This window comes from Hyla sarda, chromosome 3, assembly GCF_029499605.1.
Source record: "Hyla sarda isolate aHylSar1 chromosome 3, aHylSar1.hap1, whole genome shotgun sequence".
In the NCBI taxonomy this organism is placed as follows: Eukaryota; Metazoa; Chordata; class Amphibia; order Anura; family Hylidae; genus Hyla; species Hyla sarda.
Window position 1 is genome coordinate 339,699,075 of NC_079191.1, and position 25,379 is coordinate 339,724,453.

General features: G+C 43.7%; 2 long non-coding RNA genes across 2 annotated transcripts in view; one reads left to right on the top strand and one right to left on the bottom strand.

Moving 5' to 3' along the window:
* Positions 1-953: 953 nt before the first annotated feature.
* LOC130362618 (uncharacterized) lies at positions 954-14,557 on the bottom strand. Its single transcript, XR_008891494.1, has 3 exons — positions 14,501-14,557; positions 12,815-12,933; positions 954-1,084 (listed from the first exon to the last, which is right to left on the bottom strand). It is a non-coding gene; the product is annotated as an uncharacterized LOC130362618 (long non-coding RNA).
* The window catches only part of LOC130362616 (uncharacterized), a 91,898-nt gene continuing 67,482 nt past the window's right edge, over positions 964-25,379 (top strand). The window contains exon 1 of the long non-coding RNA XR_008891491.1: positions 964-1,072. This is a non-coding gene — a long non-coding RNA (uncharacterized LOC130362616). The remainder of the gene's footprint in view (positions 1,073-25,379) is intronic.

A 25,379-nucleotide genomic window follows, 5' to 3' on the forward strand; every position in this document is an offset into this window, starting at 1 on the left:
GCTGCCCCTTCTCTCCCACTGGCTTTCGGCGCCGGTACCGATAGTCAGGGGGACAGAACGGGCAGCGGCGTCGATAACCAGGGGGAGAGAAGGGCCGGCAGCAGGGCTCTAGACCCCAGGGAAGGCAGGGGGAGAGAAACGGGCAGCGACGGCCTCTCTCCCCCTGCCTTTCCTGGGGCGGTATCGGCGTATAACACGCACATAGACTTTAGGCTAAAAATTTTAGCCTAAAAAGTGCGTGTTATACGCCGATAAATACGGTAATTGTTATTAACATAAGATTTACTTATTTTACCACTTCTATTGCTCACTGTAAAATCAGCATATAGCTATTAAGTTTGGTATCTCTTATTTATGTCACTAGTTTACTCCCTTTCTATATTGAAATTTTTATCTCCACCTTACATATTACACTGTTAATATTACACTGTAGACCTTGGTTGTGACTGTACATAATTATAAAAGCCCTATACACAGAATAGGGGATAAGTGTCTGATAATGGAGGTCCGACCACTGGGACCCCCTGCAATCTGCTAAAAGGGACCTGACTCTCTAAGAGGAGCCTGTGCTACAGACGGCATTCATTCTCTACAGAAGCGCCGAAGAGATCCGAGTGCTGTACTTGGTCATCTCCAGCGCTCCCATATAAATAAATGGCGTGTGTGCTCTTATAGGGCTGGGTCATGTTCAGGAGACCACGCGGACCTCCCCTGATCAGACACTTATCCCCTATCCTGTGGAAATTATAGTTTTTTCCCTAATGGATCATTCCAAAGAGCTTGCTCAATTCCAGCATGGTACTGTAATTAGAATACCCTTATGAATCACAGCTCTCAGGGCAAAGCTCCTTATCTGTGTTTGGGTAAAGTGACCTCATGTCTGATGTCGTTGTAATAGGAGACAAGAAGCAAAATGACCGATCATGATATCTTGTTCTTGCTTTTATATCCTCTTTTAAAGTAGTTGTTTCATGAAGACGGCTCCAGTTCATAAATCCTTTTAGAGTACATGGACATCACAGAGAAGAGTGTTCTGCTACGCACTGTCATGAGACAGAATGGAGAGCTAATGGTAATCTCTGTTCTAAAACAAAAGAAAGTAGAAGTATGTTGGAGAAAGTTGAGAGGTGATATATATTCTTCCCAACCATAAAACAAAGCAACTGTTCACAGTTAGTTTATTATTTCATGAAACACATTCCCAATTCATGACACTTTTATAATGTCTGTGATAGAAGGCTGGCAAGTAATTGTAATATAATTTAGGATAATTTTGACAGCCTTAAAAGCTATTGTATTTCTGTACGGTATTAACAAGATAATAATCTAACAAGGAATTTGACATTAACATTTAGCGTTTCCATTATCACAGTATGTTATCTGTTTTTCTGCATCTCTAAACGTAATTGTAATGGGCAGAAAATATAATCTGTGATCTTACTCCTAATCTATAAGAGCTGGAGCAGTGCAGCCCTTCATTGTGAAATCATTGAGTGTCATCCACTTTAAGATCAAAAACTATGTTGGCATATACAACACCATTTTATTCTTCTGATGCGTGTAATGCAATGTTCAATTTGTTCTGAGCTATAATTATAGTGTGTAAGATCTAGGCATAATCTATTGTGTTTTAAGATGCATTGTAATAACTTTAGGGATAAATCATTCAACCTTTTAAAAAATATCATTGAAATGAATCGAGACGTCATTCGTGCAAGTACATAGATATATTGTGTGGTAGATTAACTCTCTAGGACGGGTCCAATGGCGGCAAAATAGCAGTCTGAGAACGGGACATAAAATTATTAAATAAATACAGCCTTTAAAATAAATCTATCATCCAGTGTCACCTGCACTAACATGTTGGTACAGACAAGTAGTGCAGGAGACACTGATGACAATGATACTTACCTGGTCCTGTTCCATGCTGTGGTTCTCCCGCAATCTTCTGCTTCTCTTCCAGGGCTGACTTGGAGCATGGGTGGAGCTTAGTGATGTCACTGCTGCAGTTCTCTGCTGGTTCCTGCTGCGAGCAAACAGCAGTGGTGACATTCCTAAGCTCTGCCCATGCTTCAAGTTGGCCCCCGGAACAGAAGATACAGCGGAAGATTGCAGGAGAACCAAAGCATGGATTGGGTCCAGGTAAGTATCGTCGTCAGTGTCACCTACACTACCTATCTGTACCGACAAGAGAGTGCAGGTGACACTGATGACAGATTTCCTTTAACTTCAAACAAAAAAAAATCTAGAAACTAAACAAATTCTTCTTTCTCTGCAAAGGTGGCTAACATCCAGCGAACTAACAAAACAGTCACCAAAAATGTGTTACTCAAACAAGGTAAATGCCCCCTTTTGTTAGGATGCCCTCCTCAGGACTGAACTCTGATCAGATGTTCCTCAGAGTTTCAGTGCAGACTTGGTTTCACCTTTTGTAAGTCCAGTATTAATGGGCCTCAGCACCTATGCTAATTTAGGGGTCAACTTGAAAATCTGGACTGGCACAGCAAGGGGATGAAAGTCCTCACTATCAAACTTGCCTCTTATCCCATAAAAATGAATTGCCTGCAAGCTAAGTGTCACCAGGGATTTTCACTTTCCTGGATTCCCGATATCTCACTTTTCTGGATGAGATTTGTGCTTCATGAACCTGGTGTTCACATACAACAGGCCTTTGGGGGAAATATAACTGTCCCTGACCACCATTCTGATCACTGTCTCACAGTTTTTTTTTTTATATTGTACTTTTCGTTATATAGTGCCAATATATTCTGCAGTGCTCCAAAGTGATTGCCACCAGTTACATTGGTTCCATTCACCATTGAAGTTCACAATATAATTTCCCTTTTTTAGGCACACATAATAGGGAAAATTTGAAAGACTACTAACCCTTTTCGTATACTGTTGCAGATGGAGAGGAAACCTCAATACCTGAAGAAAACCAATACAAATGTAGGGGAAGCATACAAACTCCAGTGCTGAAAGGCATCAGTGAGCCAACGTACTGCTTAACCCGTCTAGGACACAGGGCGTACAGGTACACCCTGGCTCACTGGGACTTAAGGACCCAGGGTGTCCCGGTACGTCCGTGGGAATTCCAGTTCCCGCCACTCACCGGGCAGGGACCGGGATGCCTGCTGAAATCATTCAGCAGGCATCCCGTGACAATGCCTGGGGAGGTCCTGAGACCCCATGCCGGTGATCATCGCAAAACGCCAGTCAATTCAGACAGCGATCTGCAGCAATTCTGGGTCATATGGGTCTCCAGTGACCCAGAAAATAAGGTGGATCGGGGCTGTCCAAGACACCCCCGATCCCCCTGAAGGGAAAGGAGTGAGGTGACAGGGGTGCCACCCCTCCTATCTCTGCTATTGGTCGATCAGAAGAGACCGACCAATAGCAGATCGGGGACAGGGGGGGTTAAAGTTCGGTTCCCCTGTTCTGCCCACCCACGATTGTCCGGGCAGAGTGGGGGAACTGTGCTGGAACCGACGCCGGAGGTCACTTACCGGCGGCAATCGGCAACGTTCCTCTCCCTGGTGCGGCGATCCTGCAGACTACGGAAGCCGGTGAGTTGTTGCCTAGCAACATTTGGAGGGCTACAGTTTGGAGACTACTATACAGTTGTTGCAAAACTACAAATCCCAGCATGCCCAGACAGCTGTTTACTGTTTGGGCATGCTGGGATTTGTCGTTTTGCAACATCTGGAGGGTCACAGTTTAGAGATCACTGTGCAGTGAGTTCTAAACCGTGGTCCTCTAAATCCGGCAAAACTACAACTCCCAGAATGCACGAACAGCAAACGGTTGTCTCGGCATGCTAATAGTTGTAATTGCATGCCTCCAACTGTTGCATAAGTACATCTCCCAGCATGCCCTTCGGCGATCAGTATATGCTGGGAGTTGTAGTTTTTCAACATCTGGAGGCACACTGGTTGAAACCAGGAACCTAACTCAAGGTTTTCCAACCAATGTGCCTCCAGCTGTTGCAAAAGTACAACTCTCAGCATTCACGGTCTGTAAGTGCATGCTGGGAGTTGTAGTTTTGCAACAGTTGGATGTCCCCCCCCCCCCCCCCATATGAATGTACAGGGTACAATCACACGGGCGGGAGTTTACAGTGAGTTTCCTGCTCCAAGTTTAATGGGGTATTCCAGGCAAAACCTTTTTTTATATATATTAACTGGCTCGGGAAAGTTAAACAGATTTGTAAATTATAGTAAATAAAGAACAAAGGTGCCCTGCACTCACCGCTTCAGTCCAGGTAATCCTGCTCCCAACTCGGGTCACAACTCGAACACGGAGGACATGGACAGTGGAGCGCTCAGAGGCGACTGCCAGCGGTTTCACGCATAGGAATGCGCTTCATCCTAGGCGCATTCCTATGCGTGAAACCGCTGGCAGTCGCCTCTGAGCGCTCCACTGTCCATGTCCTCCGTGTTCGAGTTGTGACCCGAGTTGGGAGCAGGATTACCTGGACTGAAGCGGTGAGTGCAGGGCACCTTTGTTCTTTATTTACTATTATTTGGTGACTACGGTCTTTATTGTCCTAGCACCTCCGCTGCCAGGGTGGATTTCCAGACTAGCGGGACACCGTCTCCATCTCGTGGTCTTAGGAGGCTTAAGGTATCGGTGCCACTTCTGTTTCTTTTTTACTACTAGAGATTTGTAAATTACTTCTATTAAAAAATCTTAATCCTTCCAATAGTTATTAGCTTCTGAAGTTTTCTGTCTAACTGCTCAATGATGAAGTCACGTCCCGGGAGCTGTGCATGATGGGAGAATATCCCCATAGGAAAAGCACAGCTCCCGGGACGTGAGTCATCAGAGAGCAGTTAGACAGAAAACAACAACTCAACTTCAGAAGCTAATAACTATTGGAAGGATTAAGATTTTTTAATAGAAGTAATTTACAAATCTGTTAAACTTTCCGGAGCCAGTTGATATATAAAAAAAAGTTTTGGCCTGGAATACCTCTTTAAGCTGTGGAAAATTCGCCGCAGCTCAATCTCCTAGAGGGAAACTCACCGTGAACCCCCATCTGTGTGAATGTACCCTAAAAACATTACACTACACTAACACAAAATAAAGGGTAAAACACTACATATATACACACACGTAACTGTCCCCCCTTCCCCCCAATAAAAATGAAAAACATTCTGGTGGTATTAACCCTTGATTTGTCGTGACGTCAGGGTGCGGCTGTTTTCTGAATGAGGCCCTGCTGACAACCGGCCCAAAAACGGCAGGAAATAAATGGAATGTCCACAGCAGGATTTATGAGATAACTGGAACGTTTACTTAAACAACTTTTACAGTTATACAGTTTCTCTTGAGGTAACCGGGATGCAGGATACCTCACAGGCTTTGCTGGGACTTGTAGTATTGAGATGTATGCAGACCACTGTGCTACTAATTATATGCTTTGAGTTGAATAGTAGTCATTAGGAATTGTAGATAGAGCTTGATAACTCACGTTTTTGTAGTGGCTGCAGGTTCCTTAGGCTTTGGCCTAGTTGCAATTGTGCTTGAATTGGTATTGCTGAAGTGTACAGGATGATGAACAGGAACCAAGAGAGTGCAGGAAGAAGAGCTAAGAGCATTATATAAGGGAGTAATTGATAAGCAAGCGGGGAACAGCCCTGCAGAAGAGCCCTGGGGAAGGGAGTGACTCCAACTGAGGGAACTTGGCACTGGAACAAGACAAGGTCCTATATCGGGACACCACACTAAGAGTTTAGCAACAGCTGGAGGCACCCTGTTTGGGAATCACTGGCGTAGAATATTTTTGGTAACGGAGGCAATTGTAACACTTGCAGCCAAGTCCTACCCTGTGCACATCCCTAATTTAGGACTCAAATGTGCATGGCGCTCTCTCACTTGTGATATCCCCCTGTAATATTTCAAGGATATATATGGCCACATATGGGGTATTTCCGTACTCGGGAGAAAATGCACTACAAATTTTGGGGTGTTTTTCTCTTTTTACCCCTTATGAAAAGGAAAAGTTGGGGTCTACACCAGCCTGTTAGTGTAAAAAAATAAATAAATTACTCTAACATGCTGGCGTTGCCCCATACTTTTCATTTTCACAAGAGGTAAAAGGAAAAAAAGACCCAACACAATTTCTCCTGAGTACGGAAATACCCCATATGTGGACGTAAAAGGCTCTGCGGACACACAACAAGGCTCAGGAGTGAGAGCGCACTATGTACATTTGAGGCCTAAATTGGTGATTTGCACAGGGGTGGCTGATTTTACAGTGTTTCTGACATAAACACAAAAAAAAAAATACCCACGTGTGACCCCATTTTGGAAACTACACCCCTCATGGAACGTAACAAGGGGTATAGTGAGCTTTAACACCCGACAGGTGTTTGGCAAATTTTCATTAAAGTTGAATGGGAATATGAAAAATAGAAATTTTTTCACAAAAATGCTGGGGTTACCCTAATTTTTTCATTTTCACAAGGGAAAATAGGAAAAAGCTAACATAATTCATATGTGGATGTAAAGTGCTCTGTGGGTGAACTACAATGCTCAGAAGAGAAGGAGCACCATTGAGCTTTAGGAGAGAAAATTTGTCTTGAATTGAAGGCCACATGTTTTTACATGGTGCCAGAACAATGGACCCCCCACATGTGACGCCATTTTGAAAACTACACCCTCACGTAATGTAATAAGGGGTACAATGAGTATTTATGCCCCACAGGTGTCTGACAGATATTTGGAACAGTGGTCCATGAAAATGAAAAAGTTAATTGTTCATTTGCACAGCCCACTGTTCCAAAGATATGTCAAACACCAGTGGGGTGGTGTAAATCCTCACTGCACCCTTATTAAATTCTGAGGGGTGTAGTTTCCAAAATGGGGTCACATGTGAGGGGGGGGGGGGGTCCACTGTTCTGGCACCATGGGGGCTTTGTAAACACACATGTCTCCCAACTTCCATTCCAAACAAATTCTCTCTCCAAAAGCTCATGGCGCTCCTTCTCTTCTGAGCATTGTAGTTCACCCGAAGAGCACTTTACATCCACATATGGGGTATTTTTTTTATTTGCACATCTGACTTTAATGAAAAGTCGTCAAACACCTGTGAGGTGTTAAGGCTCACTGCACCCCTTGTTACGTTCCTTGAGGGGTGTAGTTTCCAAAATAGTATGCCATGTGTTTTTTTTTTTGCTGTTCTGGCACCATAGGGGCTTCCTAAATGCGACATTTTGGGGGCCAAAAACCATTTCAGCAAAATTTGCTTTCCAAAAGCCAAATGTGACTCCTTCTCTTCTGAGCATTGTAGTTTGCCCGCAGAACATTTTATGTCCACACATGGGGTATTTCCATACTCCAAAGTGATGGGGTTACAAATTTTGGGGGGATTTTCCCTCTATACCCTTTGTAAAAAATGGTAAATTTCGGAAAAAATACTGCACTTTAGTGACATTTTTTTTCACATCAGACTTTAACGAAAAGTCGTCAAACACCTGTGGGGTGTTAAGGCTCACTTTTTACGTGCCTTGATAGTATACCATGTTGGTTTTTGTTGCTGTTATGGCACCATAGGGACTTCCTAAATGTGACATTCCCCCCAAAACCATTTCAGCAAAATTCCCTCTCCAAAATCCCATTGTCGCTCCATCCATTCTGAGCCCTCTACTGCACCCACAAAACACTTTACATCCACCTATGAGGTATTTCCTTACTCAAGAAAAATTGGTTTACAAATTTTGGGGGGCTTTTTCAAAATTATGATTTTGAATTTTCTCCTTCACTTTGCTGCTATTCCTGTGAAACACCTAAAGGGTTGACACACTTTCTGAATGTCATTTTGAATACTTTGAAAGGTGCTGTTTCTATAATGGGGTCATTTGTGGGGTATTTCTAATATGAAGGCCCTTCAATTCCACTTCAAAACTGAACTGGTTTCCAATTTTGAAAATTTCTTGAAAAATTTGAAAATTGCTGCTGAACTTTGAAACCTGATGTCTTCCAAAAGTAAAAACATGTAAACGTTATGATGCCAACATGAACTTTGTATATGTGAATCAATATAACATTTATGTGGAATGTCTATTTTCCTTACAAGCTCCAAAGTTCGAAAAATGCAAAATTCTAATTTTTCATGACATTTTTGATTTTTTTTTTTTTTTACCAAGAAAGGATGCAAGTATCGATAAAAATTTACCAAATTTGTAAATTACTTTTATTAAAAAATCTTAACCCTTCCAGTGCTTATTAGCTGCTGTATAAAACAGAGAAATGTGTTAATTTATTTTCTGTCTGACAACAGTGCTCTCTGCTGAAACCTCTGTCCGTGTCAGGAACTTTCCAGATTAGAAGTATATCCCCATAGAAAACCTCTTTTGCTCTGGAAAGTTCCTGACACGGACAGAGGTGTCAGCAGAGAGCACTGTTGTCAGACAGAAAAGAAATTCACAAATTATATACAGCAGCTAATAAGTACTGGAAAGGTTAAGATTTTTTTATAGAAGTAATTTACAAATCTGTTTAACTTTCTGGTACCAGTTGATTTTTTTTTTTCCACCGTAGTTCTCCTTTAAGGTCATAATGGGCTGTGTCCTTAAGGGGTTAAGATGGGGTTTCCATGCAAAATGTATTGATCATCTACCCTCAGGATAGGTTATCAATATCAGATTGGCAGTATGTTGACATACAGCACCCTCACTGATCAGCTGTTTGCAAGAGCCATTGTGCCACCATACACAGTAAAACAGAGTGGGAGGCAGACAGCGCCGTATATTGTGCAGTGACCGATCTGGGTTACTGCAGCTCAGTTCTCTTTCACTTAGATGGCAACTGAGCTGCAATAACCCATATTGACCACTACACAATGGCCGGCATTTATCATTGTAGGTGTAAGTGAAGCATTTTTCTACACCTTTTTTTTTTGTGTGTGTGCTGGTAATGTGCAGGAGCACCAAATTTATTAAATGGTCACAGAACATTTAATAAATTTTGTGCAGGTCACATTTTCTGAAATTTCTCTCATCTCATACACCAAAAAGCTAAGCTAAGTCTGGGCTGGTGTAGTTTTAGAGACTCTTCAGTGGCTTTGCACCTTTTTTGCCCCTTTTCACAAAAAGGTGCAGTTCATAAAACCCTTCCATATCATGTGTATTGCCAAAATCAGTGGATTACAACTGAAAATCAGCAGAAATGTGTAAACCAAAAGGCGCAAAAAAGGCTCAAATAAACCCTGCTTGCTCCTTTTTTGTGCCTTTTCTAGACACAATAAACAGTCAAATTATCAAGACAATGATAAATGTAGGCCAATGTACGGACCTTTCCGCTTCCTTCCCTGTTTCATTGTGTATGGCGGTATCACTGCTCTTGGCAAACAGCAAGCTGATATTTATGACCTACCTTGAGGATAAATAAAATACAATTTGGCCAGAAAACCTCTTTAATGTTAGGGTTACATGGTGACTTTGACACCTTGTATAATGATTGTAAATATGCAACCCGTACCCTAATATGACTATGACACTAAAAATCAAAACCTGTTGGATTTTTTGATCAAAGGCACAACATCCAACTCACAAAGGCACGTAGACAGCAATGACTTAAATGTAAGTTGTGTGTGCTTGCAAACTGCTTGCTAATTTTCTGCAATTTGGCAAAAATCTACTCAATTAAAAAAGGTTTCATGGTGACAGTTAGGCCCCTTTCACACTATAAAAATACTTCCGTTATGAATGCCCGTTATAAAAAGCCTGGAAATTTGCAGTTATACGGCCAGTACAAAATCACTAACGGCCATTAGAAAATCCCATTATAGTCTATGGGATTTTTCTAATAGCCGTTTTAACTCGTTATCGCCCGTTATTAATAACGGCCGTTATTTTGTGACAGGCGATAGAAACGGGAGAATTAGTGCATGCACTATTTCTCCCGTTCATTTGTCCGTCACAAAATAACGGCCGTTATTAATAACGGGCGATAACGAGTTAAAATGGCTATTAGAAAAATCCCATAGACTATAATGGGATTTTCTAATGGCCGATTTCCAGGCTTTTTATAACGGGCGTTCATAACGTATTTTTATAGTGTGAAAGGGGCCTGTCTATTTCCTCAGCAAAATCCACAATACATTTTATTGAAGATTTATTATGAACTTTTACTTTCCCATTGAACACAATAAAGAAAATTTACAACAAATCTATGCTTGTTCTGCAACAAAATTGGCATGCTACTATGTAAAATCCACACTGCATGTTAACTCATACACATAAAACATTGTTAGAACATGGAAGAGGTTTCCAAAATGCTGTTCATTCTGTAACATTGACCCTTGAGCATTGACCCATATGCTGATATCCAGTCAGGGCTCAAGTCCTGTAGGAAGGCATGGAAACTGAGTTCCTGCACTTTTTTCACAGCCCCCTAAACTTTCACAATTTACCTCCATAGTATAGAGTAAGAGTGAGGTTAGCAACATGTAACTAGGGCACCTTAGAGGGGTGTATCTCGGCACTAGGATTAAATACCTTTTGAGATACATAGGACCCTTTATACATTTTTTGTAAGATTATTATTATTGTCACTGTAGTAATTTTTACTATTTTTTATTGACATATTTGGCCTCTATCACTACTTTATGTAGATTAGTATTATGAGACATTTATATAGTTTCTGATTTGGCAATTTTATCTTATTCTACATTTTATGATGAGTAGATTGTAAGCATTGCACTGGTGTTATATAGCACTGTAGTAGATTAGGTTGTAAAACTATCAGTTCATAAAGAGCATATTTATTTTGTATTTCATGCTATATATACCCTGTTCCAAATTATTATGCAACTGATATTTTTCTCATTTACCTAAATCATTTATGTAAATAACGGTCAGAATAATTCTCATGTTATCAACTATTAAGAGTAAAATTGAAATGTTATATAGCAAACCTCCTAAGGATAACAATGTTTTTTCTTAAACATAAAAAAACTTACAATGCACTATTCCAAATTATTATGCACAGTAAGTTTCAAAACACTTTATAGGTTGTTAAGAACTGAAAATTGTCATTTGTTGTGTTTGCAGCATATTTACTGAAATCAAATGCTATTTAAACATTTTAAACATTTTAACAGGTAACATTACATTTTAACATGGGACCCCTTATTTGATAGCAGCTTCACAAGTCTTGCATCCATTGAACTTGTGATTTTTTTGGACAGTTTCTGAATTTGTTTGCAAGATGTCCTTATAGCCTCCCAGAGCTGCTGTTTGGATGTAAACTGCCTCCCACCCTCATATATCTTTTGCTTGAGGATGCTCCAAAGGTTCTCAATAGGATTGAGGTCAGGGGAGGATGTAGGCCACACCATGACTTTCTCTCCTTTTAACCCCATAGCAGCCATTGATGCAGAGGTATTTATTGCAACATGAGATGGTGCATTGTCATGCATGAAGATGATTTTATTACAGAAAGCATAGTTCTTCCTTCTGTACCAGGGAAGAAAGTGGTTACTCAGAAACTTCACATACTTTGCAGAGGCCATCTTTGCACCTTCAGGGACCCTAATGTGGCCGACCAGCTCTCTTCCCATGATTCCAGCCCAAAACATGACTTCACCACTGCCTTGCTGACGTTGCAGCCTTGTTGGAACAGGGTGACCGTCCACCAACCATCCACTGCTCCATCCCTTGGGACCATCCAGGGTTGCACGGCACTCACAAGTGAACAGGACTGTTTCAGAATTAGTCTTCATGTATTTTTCTGCCCAATGCAGCCCTTTCTGCTTGTGAGCATTGGCTAGTGGTGGCCAAATAGAAGGTTTATGCACAGTTGCAAGACTCTAGAGGACTCTACACCTTGATGTCCTTGGGACCCCAGAGGAACCAGCAGCTTCAAATATCTGTTTGCTGCTATGTAATGGTATTTTAGCAGCTGCTCTCTTGATCTGATGCATGGATCTGGCAGAAATCTTCCTCCATGTGCCTTTATCCACATAAACCCGTCTGTGCTCTGAATCAGCCACAAATTTCTTAATAGTGCGATGATAACGCTTACGTTTATGGGAAATATCTAATGTTTTCATACCTCGTCCAAGGTATTGAACTATTTACTCTTTACTATTTACTTTTACTCTTTTTGGCAGCAGAGAGATCATTTTTCTTCCCCATATTGCTTGAAAATGGTGATCTGCTTAATAATGTGGAACACCGCCTTTAGTAGTTTTTCCTTAAATTGGGCTCACCTGGCAATCTAATTATCACAGGTGTCTGAGATTGTTTTCAGTGATCAAAAGAGCCCTGAGACAAAATGCCATCCATGAGTTAAATTGAAAAACAAAATATTTAATCTTTTGTGACAACTAAATATCCTTTGCATAATAATTTGGAACAAGGTGTATATGTATTTGACCGGGTTAAATATCATAATTCACAGAGTAGACATTGAGTCTATCAGCAAAATCTGGTCACAGAATCATAGACTAAAATTAAAATATAACTTTTATTACATGGGGACACGTGTGCCGGAGCATAGAGAACGAGGAGGAGGCAGGAGGAACAGTAGGTGACTAGATGGGCCAAATGGTTCTTATCTGCCAACACGTTCTATGTGAGCGACGGGCTGTGATTCACATGTGGGCGTGTCCCACGATGCGAATCCCAGCCCCGCCAGCAGCAGAGGAAAACGGGGCCATGCGCTCACGGCCAGCGTCTGCGGCTGGAACGCATATAATAACATTAAATATATAAATGGGGGGCCACTAGACAGGACAAATGTATAAATAATTTATTAATTAATATCTACTTTGTTTCATATTTTATTTTAAATTAATTATACTCACAAGAAGGGGACAAAACTGTTGACCTCATTCAAGCCCATGGGAGTTTTTATTTTTAGTACTTCTGTCCATTTACTCTCTTTTTGTGCCAAGAGTTTTTTTCCCATTTCCTCCGTGGATCCCTGCATAGACATGTTACTTATTTGTTAACAATAAACATAGGATAGGTAATTTAACCCTTACTCACCCCCATTTGCGAGAGTCTGGGTTTTTATTTAAAGTCCCATACAAGTCTATGGGAAATATATGTTACTGCATAACTTCCAAACAGCTAGAGATATTCCAAGATAATACTTGGTCACATGCTACTTATATGTCCACTAAAAATATAGGAAAGTTATTTTAACCCTAACCTACCTTCATTTGCGAGGGTAGGGGTTTTTGATTAAAGTTCAATGCAAATCTATGGGAAATTTATGTTCCAGCATAACTTCCGTATGGCTAGAGATATTTCAATAATACTTGATCACATGTTACTTATATGTCAAATAAAAATATACCCCTATATTTGAAGGATGGGGTTTTCATTTCAAGTCCCATGCAAGAATATAGGACTTCTGGTGCTTTACTCCAGAAGCTCCGCTCTGCATCTCCTGGTGGACGCGGCAGTCTGGCTGGCAAGCCACCCCCCCTCCACATTCCATGCCCCACCTTGCAAAGACACACCCACCCTTTAAGCCACACTCCTTTTATTTTCAGTTTACAATATCTTTACCACAACTCAGCCCCACCTGAGGATGGGATATGTGGATTAGAAATGATTATTAGATATGGGGACGAAATTTGAGGACAGGATATGAGGTCAGGTTATGAGGACGGGATATGAGGTCGGGATATGAGGACAGGATATGGGGATTAGAAATGAGGATTAGATATGGGAACGGGATATGAGGTCGGGATATGTGGACAGAATATGGGGATGGGATATGAGGGTTAGAAATGAGTATTAGATATGGGGACGGGATATGAGGATGGGGTATGAGGTCGGGATATGAGGTCAGGATATGAGGACGGATATGAGGTCGGGTTATGAGGTCAGGTTATAAGGTCGGGATATGAGGGTTGGAGATGAGGTAGAGATATGAGGAAAAAATATGAGGACAGGATATGAGGTCGGAATATGAGGAGAGGATATGGGGTCTGGATTTAAGGATGGGATTTGAGGACAAAAGCTTCTCCCTTTGTTGCTTTTCCTCCTCCACAAGGATAAGGTAGGAAAAACCAGGCAGCGCCGGGTACTCAGCCAGTAGTTTAATAAAGGTTACATTTTATTTGGGGGGGGGGTTCTAGTTTAGGGTACCCCTTTGGGGTTTCCCATAAAGTTTTTTCACAGAAGGATAATTCTTCTCATTAGCAGGAGTCCAGCCCTTAAGTGGAAGAAATGAGTTCCCACACTTTTTTCAGAACACTTCACCCCTGTATTTAGGTATGATAAAAAGTAAAAATCTTTACACTGGATGTCATTACTTTTTCTTCCACCTGAGGAAATTGTTTGTCTATCCCCAAGATGTAATGCAAATCTTGTTCGGTTCATTACAATAAGAACCCTTTATGCAAAATCAGCTTGATCAGGACTGCGCAGTACTTGAACCTTCTTAAAATGCAGATAAGCACTTCTATATAGTTTTGCCTGGCATTTGAGACCCATATGAATGCAATACCGGTGGCTGAAGTCTTCATAGTTTTTACCTTATCTTTCCATGGATGTGGGTGACTTTTCTAATGTAGTGCCGTTTAATTTTCCACAAAACACTCAAACTGAAAAAAAATGCAAGTAAGGCAAACGTATGTCATAGTTGTGTGCAATTACATTATTCCTATGAGCACAGGTCTGGACTTTTCTTGTATGGTCACAAGTCACATTATGACCACATAGAAATGAATGGAGTAAAATGTAGTCATCTAATAGCATTACCTTAGCATTACTGTATGTAGCATTGCTGTGTCTTCTCATTCATTTACATTTATTTGCTCCAGTTGTAATGACTTTCAATTGCCAGTAATGGCGACAGTTAAACTCATTTTGTATGTGCATTTTCTTCTCACTGTTTTCCCAAAATTATGCATTGTGGTGTGTGAATTTGTTCAGCTGAATAACAATATTTGCCTAAATGGCTTTTCACTTGCTAGTGAATATACATGGATTCATAAGGACCAGGACAGAAAGATATAGCTAGAATTTAACTCATTTATAACTCCATGAAAGTTGTCTCTAGAACCATTTGCATGAACTTATCTTTTTATATCTATTTTAATACTAATCAAACCAAGTGACTTGTGTGGATTGGAAGATTATTATAAAGGATCTATCGGAAATAATAATTAGTTAAATATGAAGGTAGCACCATTTAATTTTTATAATAAGTGCGAAATATAGAAACCCTGGCAGCTCTAACGGTGACATCATTACATGTCAACAGTAGGTGCCATGTTAGAAGAATGTGACTCTGATGTGGTTGAAAGAAGAAGGCACAGATGTGAAAATAGGGTTGAGTACTGTAGGGGGGTGGGGTTAGTTCCAAAAACCTGGGTGACATGTTTAGAAGAAATCCACTTAAATCCGCTTTTTCTTGTGGGGGAATGTTTTATTGTACTTTGTAATGACATCATTAATTTTACTACAAAATCTATGAAAGGCCAATAAAAAAAATGTGTGGAGTGAAAATGAAATAAAAAAAGCAATTTTACAACTTTTGGGTGATTTCGGCTCTGCGCGGCTAGTGCTTGTGTCGTCGACCTCACTAAGAGTTCCACAGACACACCTCCTTCATTGAGCTTTATGGGAGAGGCGGGGATGCACGAATGCTGCATTCCTGCCTCTCCTATGGAGATATATGGATGGGGTGTGTCAGCCACGGCACAACTCCTGCACGGGGAAGGCAGGGGCCCCGTACAGGAGATCGCGGGCATGCAAAAAGTTGTTTACCACTGCAGATCTCCTTTAACCCCTTCCTGACCCATGACGTACATGTATGTCATGGGTTGGGTGAAGGGAATATGTCATGGGCCCTCATGTTGGGTCCTTGTCATAATTTGGCAGATGCCCACTGCTATCAGCAGCTGACATCTGCTGCAAATGTCAGACATTGAAGACCACTTCGATGTCTGTCATTTAAATGGTTAAATGCTGTGATCATGGCTTTTTAACATTAAATGCCGGTAATCCTTAGTGTCTAGGGGTCCCATAGGCACCTCCGTGATGTAATCGTCAGGTGCCGATGGGTTGTTGTGGAAGCCTGAGCCTTACCTCTGCTTCTCTGGCTTCCATGGCTCTGTTATTGCTGAAGGCAACAGTCGCCTGTCAGGAACTGTCCAAAGTAGGAGAGATTTCCAGTGGGGTTTTGTTCCTACTCTGGACAACTCCTGACATGGACAGAGGTGTCAGCAGATAACAGATGTCCGAGACAACCCCATTCACCCTTACCCAGCAGGAGTGAGGTGGCACGGGTGCCGCCTCACGATCACGTGATTGATCAGTCGGAATGACCGATCAATCACGACCCTGCTGGGCGGCGATCGGGACAGCCAAGATGGCGGAGATCGGCGCTGGCAGGGTTTCCTACCTTGCCCTGGTCCGGCAGGGGTCCCCTCGGGATCGGTGGCGGCGACAGGAGCAGCAGGATCGGCGGCAGCAGCGGTGGCGGTCCCAGCGGAAGGATACAGCAGGAGGTGAGGCCTGTTCACTTCCTGCTGTTGCTTAGCAACAACTCACAGCATGCACAGCCAAAGGGCATGCTGGGAGTTGTAGTTTTGCAACAGCTGGAGTTCCAAATACAACTCCCAGCTTGCCCTTTCTTAGTCTGTGCATGCTGGGGGTTGTAGTTTTTCAACAGCTCGAGGCACTTTTTTTCTATGTAAAAGTGTGCATTCACTGTTGCATAACTACAACTCCCAGCATGCACAGATTACCAAAGGGAATGCTGGGAGTTGTAGCAGTGTGCCTCCAGCTGTTGCAAAACTACAACTCCCACCATGCCCTTCGACTGTCAATGCATGCTGATTGTTGCAGTTTTGCAACAGCTGGAGACACATTGGTTGTGAAACTGAGTTTGTTACCTAACTCAGTGTTTTGCAACCAGTGTGTCTCCAGCTGTTGCAAAAATACAACTCCAAGCATGCACTGAGAGACTGTACATGCTGGGAGTTCTAGTTTTGCAACAGCTGGAGGCACACTGGTTGTGAAACACTGAGTTAAGTAACAAACTCTGTGTTTTGCAACCAATGTGCCTCCAGCTATTGCATAACTACAACTCCCAGCATGTATGGTCTGTAAGTGCATACTGGGAGTTGTAGTTTTGCAACAGCTGGAGGTTTCCCCCCCCCACCCCCCATGTGAATGTACAGGGTACATTCACACGGGCGGGTTTACAGCGAGTTCTGCTGCAAGTTTGAGATGCGGTAAATTTTCTTGCGGCAAGTTTGCTCAAACTCCCAGCGAGAAACTCATTGTAAACCCGCCCCTATGAATGTATTCTAAAAACACTACACTTACACATAACAAAGGGTAAAGCACTACATATACACATACCCCCTACACAGTCCCCCCCCACTCCAATAAAAAAAAATGTATTGTAGGGCAGTGTTTCCAAAACGGAGCCTCCAGCTGTTGAAAAACAACAACTCCCAGTATTGTCGGACAGCCACTGACTGTCAAGGCCGGGAGCTTTGCAACAGCTGGAGACACCCTGTTTGGGAAACACTGGCGAAGGGTATTTTTGTGACGGATTCAAATCCCCAATTTAGTCCTCAAACGCGCATGGCGCTCTCTCACTTAGGAGCCCTATCGTATTTCAAGGAAACAGTTTAGGGCCACATATGGGATGTCTCCGTACTCGGGAGCAATTGCGTTACAAATTTTTTTTCTCTCCTTTTACCCCTTATGAAAAGGTAAAGTTGGAGTCTACACCAGCATGTTAGTGTAAAAAAATTTTTTTTACACTAACATGCTGGTGTTGCCCCATACTTTTAATTTTCACAAGCGTTAAAAGGAGAAAATAGACCCCCAAAATTTGTAACGCAATTTCTCCTGAGTACAGAACTACCCCATATGTGGGCGTTAAGTGCTCTGCGAGCGCACAACATGGCTCAGAAGTGAGAGCGTGCCATGTACATTTGAGGTCTAAATTGATGATTTGCACAGGGGTGGCTGATTTTACAGTGGTTCTGACTTAAACACAAAACCATAAATACCCAGATGTGACCCCATTTTGGAAACTACACCCCTTCATGGAATGTAACAAGGGGTATAGTGAGCCTTAACACCTTAACAAATTTTTTCACTAAAATGCTGGTGTTGCCCTACATTTTTCATTTTCACAAGGGAGAATAGGAAAAAAGTCCCCCAAAATGTGTAGCCCCATTTCTTCTGAGTAAGAACATACCCTCTATGTGGATGCAAAGTCCTCTGCGGGCGAACTACAATGCTCAGAAGAGAAAGAGCGCCATTGGGCTTCTGGAGAGAGAATGTGTCTGAAATTGAAGGCCATGTGTGTTTACAAAGCCCCCATAGTGCCAGAACAGTGGACCCCCCCCCACATGTGACCCCGTTTTGGAAACTACACCCCTCACGTATTGTAATAAGGGGTACAGTGAGCATTTACACCTCACAGGTGTCTGACAGATTTTTGAAACAGTGGTCTGTGAAAATGAAAAATTTTATTTTTCATTTGCACAGCCCACTGTTCCAAAGATCTGTCAAACGCCAGTGGGTGTAAATGTTCACTGCACCCCTTATTAAATTCTTGTTACGCCGCGGCGTTCCTCTCTCTGCAGCGCCTCGGTCAGACCCGCTGACCGGGAGCGCTGCACTGACTCTGCCGGCGGGGATGCGATTTGCATAGCGGGACGCGCCCGCTCGCGAATCGCATCCCAAGTCACTCACCTGTCCCGGCCCACGGCTGTCACGTCCTGGCACGCGCGGCTCCGCTCCTTAGGGCGCGCACGCGCCAGCTCTCTAGATTTAAAGGGCAAGTGCACCAGTGATTGGTGCCTGGCCCAATCAGCCTAATTAGCTTCCACCTGCTCCCTGTCCATATTACCTCACTTCCCCTGCACTTCCTTGCCGGATCTTGTTGCCCTTGTGCCAGTAAAAGCCTTTGCTTGTGTGTTCCTAGTTTGTGTTCCTGACCTCCTGCCGTTGCCCCTGACTATGATCCTTGCTGCCTGCCCTGACCTTCTGCTACGTCCAACCTTGCTCTTGCCTTATCCCTTGTACCAGGCCTATCTCAGCAGTCAGAGAGGTTGAGCCGTTGCCGGTGGATACGGCCTGGTTGCTACCGCCGCTGCAAGACCATCCCGCTTTGTGGCGGGCTCTGGTGAAAACCAGTAGCAACTTAGAACCGGTCCACCATGGTCCACGCCAATCCCTCTCTGACACAGAGGATCCACCTCAAGCCTGCCGAATCCTAACAATTCTGTGAGGGGAGTAGTTTCCAAAATAGGGTCACATGTTGGGGGTCCACTGTTCTGGCACCACGGGTGGCTTTGTAAATGCACATGGCCCCAGACTTCCATTTCAAACAAATTCTCTCGCTATAAGCTCAATGGTGCTCCTCCTCTTCTGAGCATTGTAGTTCGCCCACAGAACACTTTATATCCATATATCGGGTATTTCCATACTCAGAAGAAATGGGGTTACAAATTTTTTGGGGCTTTTTCTCCAATTACCCCTTGTGAAAATGAAAAATTTGGGGTAAAACCAGCATTTTAGTGAAAAAAATAAAATTTTTCATTTTCATGTCCAACTTTAGCGAAAATTTGGCAAGCACCTGTGGAGTGTTAAGGCTCACTGTACCCCTTGTTACGATCCTTGAGGGGTGTAGTTTTTTTTTTGCTGTTCTGGCACCATAGGGGCTTCCTAAATGCGACATGCCCCCCAAAAAACATTTCAACAAAATTTGCTTTCCAAAACCCAAATGTAACTTCTTCACTTCTGAGCATTGTAGTGCGCTCGCAGTGCACTTGACGTCCACACATGGGGTATTTCCATACTCAGAAGAGATGGGGTTACAAATTTTGGTGGGCATCTTCTCCTATAACCCCTTGTAAAAATGTAAAATTTGGGGGAAAACCAGCATTTTAGTAAAAAAAAAATGTCATTTACACATCCATCTTTAACGAAAAGTCGTCAAACACCTGTGGGGTGTAGTTTCCAAAATGGTATGCCATGTGGGGTTTTCTCCTGTTCTGGCACCATAGGGGCTTCCTAAATGTGACATGCCCCCCAAAAACCATTTCAGCAAATTCACTCTCCAAAATCCCATTGTTGCCCCTTCCGTTCTGAGCCCTCTACTGTGCCCGCCAAACACTTTACATACACATATGAGGTATTTCCTTACGCAAGAGAAATTGGGTTACAAATTTTGGTGGGCTTTCTCTCCTTTTACCCCTTGCAAAATTTCAAAAACTGGGTCTACAAAAACATGCGAGTGTAAAAAATGAAGATATTGAATTTTCTCCTTCACTTTGCTGCTATTCCTGTGAAACACCTAAACCGTTAACACACTTTCTGAATGTCATTTTGAATACTTGGAGGGGTGCAGTTTTTATAATGGGGTAATTTATGGGGTATTTCTAATATGAAGACCCCTCAAATCCACTTCGAAACTGAACTGGTCCCTGAAAAATTCAGATTTCGAAAATTTTGTGAAAAATTGGAAAAATTGCTGCTGAACTTTGAAGCACTCTGATGTCTTCCAAAAGTAAAAACATGTCAACTTTATGAAGCCAACATAAAGTAGACATATTGTATATGTGAATCAATATAGAATTTATTTGGAATATTCATTTTCTTTACAAGCAGAGAGCTTGAAAGTTAGAAAAATCTGGGGATTTTTCACCAAGAAAGGATGCAAGTAACAATAAAAATTTATCACTGTGTTAAAGTAGAATATGTCACGAAAAAACAATCTCGGAATCAAAACAATCGGTAAAAGCATCCCAGAGTTATTAATGCTTAAAGTGACAGTGGTCAGAGTTGCAAAAAAGGGCTCAGTCCTTAAGGTGAAAAAGGTCTCAGTCCTTCACCCCTTAAGGACCAGGCCATTTTACACTTTAGGACCAGAGCGTTTTTTGAACATCTGACCACTGTCAATTTAAACATTAATAACTCTGGAATGCTTTTAGTTATCATTCTGATTCCGAGATTGTTTTTGGTGACATATTCTACTTTAACATATTGGTAAAATTTTGTGGCAACTCTCATCCTTTCATGGTGAAAAATCCCAAAATTTGATGAAAAAAATGAAAATTTTGCATTTTTCTAACTTTGAAGCTCTCTGCTTGTAAGGAAAATGGATATTCCAAATAATTTTTTTTGGATCACATACTGTCACGATGCCGGCTGGCAGGAGGTGGATCCTCTGTGCCAGAGAGGGATTGGCGTGGACCGTGCTAGTGGACCGGTTCTAAGTCACTACTGGTATTCACCAGAGCCCGCCGCAAAGCGGGATGGTCTTGCTGCGGCGGTAGTAACCAGGTCGTATCCACTAGCAACGGCTCAACCTCTCTGACTGCTGAAGATAGGCGCGGTACAAGGGAGTAGACAAAAGCAAGGTCGGACGTAGCAGAAGGTCGGGGCAGGCAGCAAGGATCGTAGTCAGGGGCAACGGCAGGAGGTCTGGAACACAGGCTAGGAACACACAAGGGAACGCTTTCACTAGGCACGATGGCAACAAGATCCGGCGAGGGAGTGCAGGGGAAGTGAGGTATACATAGGGAGTGCACAGGTGAACACACTGATTAGAACCACTGCGCCAATCAGCGGCGCAGTGGCCCTTTAAATCGCAGAGACCCGGCGCGCGCGCGCCCTAGGGAGCGGGGCCGCGCGCGCCGGGACAGGACCGACGGAGAGCGAGTCAGGTACGGGAGCCGGGGTGCGCATCGCGAGCGGGCGCCACCCGCATCGCGAATCGCATCCCGGCTGGAGGCGGTATCGCAGCGCACCCGGTCAGTGGATCTGACCGGGGCGCTGCGGGAGCGAGAGTGTAGCGAGCGCTCCGGGGAGGAGCGGGGACCCGGAGCGCTCGGCGTAACAGTACCCCCCCCTTGGGTCTCCCCCTCTTCTTGGAGCCTGAGAACCTGAGGACCAGACTTTTATCTAGGATATTGTCCTCAGGTTCCCAGGATCTCTCTTCAGGGCCACAGCCCTCCCAGTCAACCAAAAAAAAGGTTTTTCCTCTGACCTTTTTGGAGGCCAGTATCTCCTTTACAGGAAAGATGTCCGAAGAACCGGAGACAGGAGTGGGAGAGATAAGTTTAGGAGAGAAACGGTTGATGATGAGTGGTTTAAGAAGAGAAACGTGAAAGGCATTAGGAATACGAAGAGAAGGAGGAAGAAGAAGTTTATAAGAGACAGGATTAATCTGGCACAAAATTTTGAAAGGACCAAGATAGCGTGGTCCCAATTTGTAGCTGGGAACACGGAAGCGGACATATTTAGCGGAGAGCCATACCTTGTCTCCGGGAGAAAAAATGGGGGGAGCTCTTCTTTTCTTATCAGCAAACTTCTTCATGCGTGATGAAGCCTGTAAGAGAGAATTTTGGGTCTCTTTCCATATGGTGGAAAGATCACGAGTTATTTCATCCACAGCGGGCAAACCAGAGGGCAAGGGAGTAGGGAGGGGGGGAAGAGGGTGACGGCCGTACACCACGAAAAATGGGGATTTGGAAGAAGATTCAGAGACTCTGAAGTTGTACGAGAATTCGGCCCATGGTAGAAGATCTGCCCAGTCATCCTGGCGGGAAGAAACAAAATGCCGTAAATAATCACCCAGGACTTGGTTAATTCTTTCTACTTGCCCATTGGATTGAGGATGATGAGCAGAAGAAAAGTTCAATTTAATCTTGAGTTGTTTACAGAGAGCCCTCCAGAATTTTGACACGAATTGGACGCCTCTATCCGAGACGATCTGCGTGGGCAACCCGTGAAGACGAAAAATGTGTACAAAAAATTGTTTTGCCAACTGAGGCGCAGAAGGAAGACCAGGAAGGGGAATAAAATGTGCCATCTTGGAAAATCGATCAACGACCACCCAAACAACAGTGTTGCCACGGGATGGGGGTAAGTCTGTAATAAAGTCCATACCAATCAGAGACCAAGGCTGTTCGGGGACAGGCAGAGAATGAAGAAGACCAGCAGGCTTCTGGCGAGGAGTCTTATCCCGGGCACAGACAGTGCAGGCCCGCACAAAATCAACAACATCCGTCTCCAGAGTCGGCCACCAATAGAAACGAGAGATGAGTTGCACGGATTTCTTGATGCCCGCATGGCCTGCGAGATGGGAGGAGTGACCCCATTTGAGGATTCCGAGGCGTTGGCGTGGAGAGACGAAGGTCTTCCCTGGAGGAGTTTGCCTGATGGAGGCTGGAGAAGTGGAGATCAGGCAATCCGGAGGAATAATGTGTTGCGGAGAGAGCTCTACTTCCGAGGCCTCCGAGGAACGAGAGAGAGCATCGGCCCTAATGTTCTTATCGGCAGGGCGAAAGTGAATTTCAAAATTAAACCGGGCAAAGAACAGAGACCACCTGGCCTGGCGAGGATTCAGCCGTTGGGCAGACTGGAGATAGGAGAGATTCTTGTGATCGGTGTAAATAATAATTGGAAATTTTGCTCCCTCCAGCAGATGCCTCCATTCCTCAAGTGCTAATTTAATGGCCAGAAGCTCTCGATCCCCGATGGAGTAGTTCCTCTCCGCCGGAGAGAAGGTCCTAGAAAAAAAACCACAAGTAACAGCATGCCCGGAAGAATTTTTTTGTAGAAGGACCGCTCCAGCTCCTACTGAGGAGGCATCAACCTCCAATAGGAAGGGTTTAGATGGGTCAGGTCTGGAGAGCACGGGAGCAGAAGAAAAGGCAGACTTGAGCCGTTTAAAGGCGTCTTCCGATTGAGGAGGCCATGACTTAGGATTGGCATTCTTCTTGGTTAAAGCAACGATAGGAGCCACAATGGTGGAAAAATGTGGAATAAATTGTCTGTAATAATTGGCGAACCCCAAAAAATGTTGGATAGCACGGAGTCCGGAGGGGCGTGGCCAATCTAAGACGGCAGAGAGTTTGTCTGGATCCATTTGTAGTCCCTGGCCAGAGACCAAGTATCCTAGGAAAGGAAGAGATTGACATTCAAACAGACATTTCTCCATTTTGGCATAAAGTTGATTGTCACGAAGTCTCTGAAGAACCATGCGGACATGCTGGCGGTGTTCTTCTAGGTTGGCAGAAAAAATCAGAATATCGTCCAGATACACAACAACACAGGAATATAAGAGATCACAAAAAATTTCATTAACAAAGTCTTGGAAGACGGCAGGGGCGTTGCACAGGCCAAAGGGCATGACCAGATACTCAAAGTGTCCATCTCTAGTGTTAAATGCCGTTTTCCATTCATCCCCCTCCCTGATGCGGATGAGATTATAAGCACCTCTTAAGTCCAGTTTGGTAAAGATGTGGGCACCTTGGAGGCGATCAAAGAGTTCAGAGATAAGAGGTAGGGGGTAGCGGCTCTTCACCGTGATTTTATTAAGTCCGCGGTAGTCAATGCAAGGACGTAGGGAGCCATCTTTTTTGGACACAAAGAAAAATCCAGCTCCGGCAGGAGAGGAGGATTTGCGGATAAAGCCCTTTTTTAAATTTTCCTGGATGTACTCAGACATAGCAAGAGTCTCTGGGGCGGACAGAGGATAAATTCTGCCCCGGGGTGGAGTAGTGCCCGGGAGGAGGTCAATAGGACAGTCATAAGGCCTGTGAGGAGGTAGACTCTCAGCTTGTTTTTTGCAAAATACGTCAGCATAGTCCATATAGGCCTTAGGGAGACCGGTTACAGGGGGAACCACAGGGTCACGGCAAGGAGTATTGGTAACCGGTTTAAGGCAGTCTTTGAAACAAGAGGTACCCCAGCTCTTGATCTCTCCTGTGGACCAATCAAGGGTTGGGGAATGGCGTTGAAGCCATGGTAGTCCAAGGAGAATTTCGGAAGTGCAATTGGAGAGGACCAAAAACTCAATTTTTTCGTGATGAGGTCCGATGCACATTAGGAGGGGTTCCGTGCGGTAACGCACGGCACAGTCCAATCTTTCATTGTTAACGCAATTGATGTAGAGAGGTCTGGCGAGACTGGTCACTGGGATGTTGAACCTGTTGATGAGAGAGGCCAAAATAAAGTTTCCTGCAGATCCGGAATCCAAGAAGGCCTTAGTGGAGAAGGAGAAGGTAGAGGCAGATATCCGCACAGGCACAGTAAGACGTGGAGAAGCAGAGTTGACATCAAGGACTGTTTCACCTTTGTGCGGAGTCAGCGTACGTCTTTCCAGGCGGGGAGGACGGATAGGACAATCCTTCAGGAAGTGTTCGGTACCGGCACAGTACAGGCAGAGATTCTCCATGCGGCGTCGTGTCCTCTCTTGAGGTGTCAGGCGAGACCGGTCAACTTGCATAGCCTCCACGGCGGGAGGCACAGGAACGGATTGCAGAGGACAAGAGGAGAGAGGAGCCGGGGAGAAAAAACGCCTCGTGCGAACAAAGTCCATATCCTGGCGGAGCTCCTGACGCCTTTCGGAAAAACGCATGTCAATGC